Source organism: Falco punctatus, assembly GCF_963210335.1.
Source record: "Falco punctatus genome assembly, chromosome: 12".
In the NCBI taxonomy this organism is placed as follows: Eukaryota; Metazoa; Chordata; class Aves; order Falconiformes; family Falconidae; genus Falco; species Falco punctatus.
This window is the reverse complement of record NC_137592.1, coordinates 926,492-932,524: the sequence shown is the minus strand read 5'-3', so window position 1 is coordinate 932,524 and position 6,033 is coordinate 926,492. Positions and strand designations below refer to the sequence as shown.

The window sequence follows — 6,033 nt, the reverse complement described above, 5'->3', positions numbered from 1 at the left end:
TGGGTTTGAGTCGGGGTGTGGGGTCGAGCCGGGGGATGAGATCGAGTGTGGGGTGGGGTCGGGTTAAGAGGTGGGGTCGAGTAGGGGATTGGGGTCGATTGAGGGGGTGGGGTCAAGTCAGCGGGTCGGGTTGACTCGGGGAGTAAGGTCGAATGGGGGTGGGGTTGAGTCAGGGGGTGCAGTCCAGTTGGGAGGTGGGGTCGAGTTGGGGGATTGTATTGAGGGGGGGGTGGTGTCAAGTAGGAGGGTGGACACCACCCCCACACCCTCCACACACAGCCCCCACTGCCCCCCCCCACCGGCACGGCACCCACCAGCCCCCCGACTCGACCAAGGCCTGCCGGCCTAGCAAGGCCCCCCGCCACCAGCACGGAACCCACCGGCCCCCCGACCTTATCCTGGCCTGCCAGCCTAGCAAGGCCCCTCCTCCACCGGCATGGCACCCACCGGCCCCCTGATTCGATCCTGGCCTGCCGGCCTAGAAAGCCCCCCCCCCAACCAGCACAGCACCCACCGGCCCTCCGACTGGATCGCAGCCTGCAGCCTAGCAAGGCCCCTCCCCCATTGGCATGGCACCCACCGGCCCCCAGACTCGATCCCAGCCTGCCGGCCTAGCAAGGGGACCGACCCCCCAGCCTCCCCGTATCCGAGCCGGCAGGGCACCCAAAGGCCCCCCGACTTGATCCCAGCCTACCGGCCTAGCAAGAAGACCAACCCCCACCCCCTACCCCGTGCCCAAGCAGATGGGGCCCCCACCGGCCCCCGACTCAACACTGGCCTTCCAGCCTAGCAAGGGGAACGACACACCCCACCCCGTACCTCAGCTGGCAGGGCCCCCACCGGCCCCCGACTCGACACCGGCCTGCAGGCCTAGCAAGGGGACCAAACCCCCTCCCCCCACCCCGTACCTGAGCCAGCAGGGCCCCCCCTGGCCCCCGTTGACGTTGGCCTGCAGGCCTAGCAAGTGGACCGACCCCCGACCCCCACCCCATACCTGAGCCGGCAGGGTCCCCACTGGCCCCCCGACTCGACGCCAGCCTGCAGGCCTAGCAAAGGGACCGGCCCCCCCGCCCCGTACCCCATACCCAAAGTGGCGGAGCCCCCACCAGCCCCCCGACTTGACGCTGGCCTGCCGGTCTAGATGGAGGACCGACCCTGCCCCCCCACCCCATACCCCAGCCGGCAGGGCCCCCACCGGCCCCTGCCTGGACGCTGGCCTGCCGGCCTGGCAAAGGTACCCACCCACCCCCCTGCCCCCTACCTGAGCCGGCAGGGCACCCAAAGGCCCCCCAAATCAACGCTGGCCTGCAGGCCTAGCAAGGGGACCGACACCCCCCCGGCCCCGTGCCTGAGCTGGCAGGGTTCCCACCGGCCCCCTGACTCGACGCTGGCCTGCCGGCCTAGCGAGGGGAATGGGTCCCCCCCTACCCCCCCCGTACCCAAGGTGGCGGAGCCCCCACCGGCCCCCTGACTTGACACCAGCCTGCTGGCCTAGCAAGGGGACTGGACCGCCCCCCTCTAACCCGTACTGGAGCTGGCAGGGCCCCCAAAGACCTCACGACTTGACGCCGGCCTGCCGGCCTAGCAAGGGAACCGGACTGCCCCCCTACCCCATACCTGAGCTGGCAGGGGCCCCAAAGGCCCCCTGACTCGATGTCGGCCTGCCGGCCTAGCAAGGGGAGCGGACCCCCCACCCCCAACCCCACCCCCCCCACCCACCCCCCCGTTCATGAGTCGGCAGGGCCCCCAAAGGCCCCCCAACTCGACCCCGGCCTGATGGCCTAGCAAGGGAACCGGACCCCCTGCTCCCTGTACCCGAGCCGGCAGGGCCCCCAAAGGCCCTGTGACTCGATGCCGGCCTGCCGGCCTAGCAAGTGGACCCACTCACTCCCCCCGCCCATACCCGAGCTGGCAGGACCCCCAAAGGCCCCCCAACTCGACGCCTGCCTGCTGGCCTATAAAGGGGACCAGACCGCACCCCCCACCCCCTAACCGAGCTGGCAGGGCCTCCACCAGCCCCCCGACTCGACGCCGGCCTGTTGGTCTAGCAAGGGGACCGGATTGCCCCCCCCCCCACCCCCTACCCGAGTCGGCAGGGCCCCCACCAGCCCCCCGACTCGATGCTGGCCTGCCAGCCTAGCAAGGAGACCGAAACCCCTCCTACCCCCCCATACCCGAGCTGGCAGAGTGCCCACCGGCCCCCTGACTCGACGCCAGCCTGCTGGCCCAGCAAGGGGATCGCTCCACCCCCCTCCATCCCGTACCCAAGCCGGCAGGGACCTCCTGGCCCCCTGACTCGACGCCTACCTGCCAGCCCAGCAAGGGGACTGGACTGCCCCCCTCCACCCTGTACCCGAGCCGGCAGGGGCCCCTGGCCCCCTGACTCGACCCCGGCCTGCTGGCCCTAGAAAGGGGACCTGACCAACCCTACCCCCCCATACCCGAGGCAGCAGGGCCCCCAAGGGCCCCCTGACTTCTTGCCGGCCTGCTGGCCTAGCAAGGGGACAGGACTGCATCCCCCACCCCATACCCGAGCCATCAGGGCTGCCACCGGCCCCCCTATTCGACGCCAGCCTGCTGGCCTAGCAAGGGGACCGGAGCACACCCCCCCACCCCATACCCAAGGCAGCGGGGCCCCCACCAGCCCCCCGACTTGATGCCGGCCTGTCGGTCTAGCAAGGGGACCAGGCTGCCCCCCCCCACCCCCTACCTGAGCTGGCAGGGCCCCCAAAGGCCCCCCGACTTGACGCTGGCCTGCCAGCCTAGCCAGGAGACCAAACCCCACCCTACGCCCCCAGTTCCCGAGCCGGCAGGGCCCCCAAAGGCCCACTGACTCAACCCCGGCCTGCCGGCCCTAGAAAAGGGACCGGACGCCCCCTACCCCCCCGTACCCGAGTTGGCAGGGCCCCCAAAGGCCCCCCGACTCGACACCGGCCTGCCAGCCCGATAAAGGGGACCAGACCACTCCCCCGCACCCCCTACCAGAGCCAGCAGGGCCCCCAAAGGCCCCCTGAGTCAATGCTGGCCTGCCGGCCTAGCAAGCGGACCCACCCAACCCCCCGCCTGTACCCGAGCCAGCAGGACCCCACCCAGCCCCCCCGACTTGACGCCGGCCTGCCGGCCTAGCAAGGGGACTGGACTGCTCCCCCCCCCCCCCCCCCCCCCCCCCGCCCGTATCTGAGCCGGCAGGGCCCCCAAAGGCCCCTGACTCGACACCGGCCTGCCGGCCTAGCAAGGGGATCGGACCCCCCCTACACTGCCGTACCCGAGCCAGCAGGGCCCCCCCGGCCCCCCGATTCGACGCCGGCCTGCCGGCCCTAGAAAGGGGACCGGACCGCCCCCCCTCACCCCCTACCTGAGAATCAGGGCCCCCAAGGCCCCCCCGATTCGACGCCAGTCTGCCGGCCTAGCAAGGGGACTGGACCGCCCCCCCTACCCCGTACCCGAGCAGGCAGGGCCCCCAAGGGCCCCCCAACTCGTCGCTGGCCTGCTGGCCTAGCAAAGGGACCGGACCCCCCCCCAACCTGTACCTTAGTCGGCAGGGCCCCTAAAGGCCCCCTGACTTGATGGTGGCCTGACGGTTAAGCAAGGGGAGCGGAGTATCAGCCCCACCCCCTACCCGAACCGGCAGAGCCCCCAATGGCCCCCCAGACTCGTTGCCGGCCTGCTGGCCTAGCAAAGGTACTGGACCCACCCACCCCCCACGCTGTTCCCGAGCTGGCAGGGTCCCCCCTGGCCCCCCAACTCAACACCGGCCTGCTGGCCCTAGAAAGGGGATCGGACCACCCCTACACCCCCGTTCCCGAGCCAGCAGGGCCCCCAAAGGGCCCCCTACTCGACCCTGGCCTGCCAGCCCTAGAAAGGGGACTGGACCACCCCTACCCCCCGTTCCTGAGCCGGCAGGGCCCCCAAAGGGCCCCCTACTCGACCCCGGCCTGCCAACCCAAGAAAGGGGACAGGACCACACCCCAGCACGCCCTACCGGAGCCGGAAGGGACCCCAAAGGCCCCCCAACTTGACGCCTACCTGCCGGCCCTGCAAGGGGACCGGACCACTCCCCTCCACCCTGTACCCGAGCCAGCAGGGCACCCCCCCACCCCCTGATTCGACACTGGCCTGCCGGCCCTAGAAAGGGGACCGGACCACCCCACCCCACCCTCTACCCGAGCCATCAAGGCCCCCAAGGGCCCCCAGACTCGACGACAGCCTAGCAAGTGGACTGGACCACCCCCCCACCTCCTACCCGAGCCGGCAGAACCCCAAAGGCCCCCCTGACTCTGATATGGAGAAATAGTGTGAAATGGGGACAATGGACATCGACTGTGATTGTATGTGTCTGCTCAAGGAAGGTGGGTATGGTGACTGGTCATGGGTGCGGTGTCTGGTCACATAGGCACACAGCTCTGAGGAGACAACTACAGTTTTGAGGAGACGCCTGCCCTTCTTCCTCTAACAAAGGGGCTATTTTAAAAAAGAATGAGAAAAGGATGAGAGACATTCAAATGCTATCTAGAGGGAGGGAGTGCTAAGTCTCCTTGCTGGAGAAGTTCAGATGGTCACAAGGACGTGAATCACCTACAAACCTGCAAGACCACCACATTCCAGGCAAAGGACTGATAAGCTAATTAACATACGAAGTGAGAGTAAGCAGGTTTAGGTAACGAATATGTATAGGCGTTAATTGAATATTCATTTGTTTCATTGTATAAATGTGAGATGGTTTGTCACTTCGGGTATGCACGCTTGTGGAGGAGCGATCCCCCGTGCATCTGCGCGCAATAAACATACCTACTTTATAACTTTCGAGTTATAGAGTCTAATTCCGCACGTCAGTTTTGGCGAGCCAGGCAGGAGAATTTCTGCTCGGCCGAGGGACCAGCTGCGGAGCGGACGCTCCTAGGCGCGCCCCGGGAGATTTCCTCGGAGGAGCCTCCTCTTCTCAGCTGTTCACCCGGGAGCAGAAGAGAACCCCTGGATCCGCGGATAAAACGGTATGTTTAGTAACGGGGCGGCTGGTGAGACGCACGGAGACGTCCGGCGCGCAGCGTAGTCCCCAGGAGGAAAGGTACCTTGGGAGGGGGTTTGCTGACCAAGGGGTGGCCGCTAGCGATCTTGAGGGCAGATCGAGCAAACCCGAGGTTACTGCCATTCCTAAAAGCCCGGAGGCCTCGTGACGGAAAGCAGGGGGTGGGACGGAATAAGGCGGAATCTCACAGGAACAAGAGGGACCTCATAGCAAAAGTAAAAGGGAAACTTTTGCGTAGGAAAAAAAAAAAAAAAAAGGGGGAAGCTAAAAACTTCCTTTAGGTTGTCTTAAGAATTGGGGAATTCCTAGAATGTAACAACTGAAATAGCGCTCTGTGTCTTGTTTGTTCTATGTGTTGTCTTGTTACATGTTCAAAACTTGGAGTTATGAAATGGATGTTGAAAAATAGTAATATTCTGGTAATTCGTGGCAAATAGCGGAAAACTTAACACTCTGCTTAAGACCAGGAAAAAATTGGGGGTTTGTTTGTTGTTTATTTTTTGGCAATTGTTCATTGAAATGCATACTTTGTGAACTGTCAGTGTTCCTAAAAGTTGTACATAAGTGCACGGTACCATATAACATACTGCTTGTGTGACTGGGGGCTGCCCGGAGAGTGTGAATGGTGTGATTGAGATGCGCATTTTGATTTTCCGTGTATAGCTTAATTATTTTGATTGAGTGCGAGTGTAAGAGTGCTTGAGACGCGCGTTTGAGTGCAAAACGAGTAAGGAGCTCTATCTGCGTTTCCGATCTTGGGTGGCTAAGGCGGCCAGAGAAAAACAAAGTAAATTAAAATTGCAAAATAGGAAATGGAAGGAGTAAGCCCTGTGAAAAATCGCCCTTAGGCTGTGTATTAAAACATTGGAGGGATATCGTAGGACAGGGTGGCACCGAAAATAGAAGGAAATGGATTAAATATTGTAATCAGTGGTGGCCTTTGTATAAATTGGGAAGTAATGCGAAATGGCCTCAGGAAGGAGGAACGTTAGATTATAACACTCCCC

The 6,033-nt window shown here is 63.7% G+C and overlaps 1 long non-coding RNA gene across 1 annotated transcript; it reads left to right on the top strand.

Moving 5' to 3' along the window:
• The first annotated feature begins 4,277 nt into the window (after positions 1-4,277).
• On the top strand, positions 4,278-4,799 carry LOC308071914. The gene is made up of 2 exons (XR_013931371.1): positions 4,278-4,377; positions 4,409-4,799. It is a non-coding gene; the product is annotated as an uncharacterized lncRNA (long non-coding RNA).
• Positions 4,800-6,033: the final 1,234 nt, after the last annotated feature.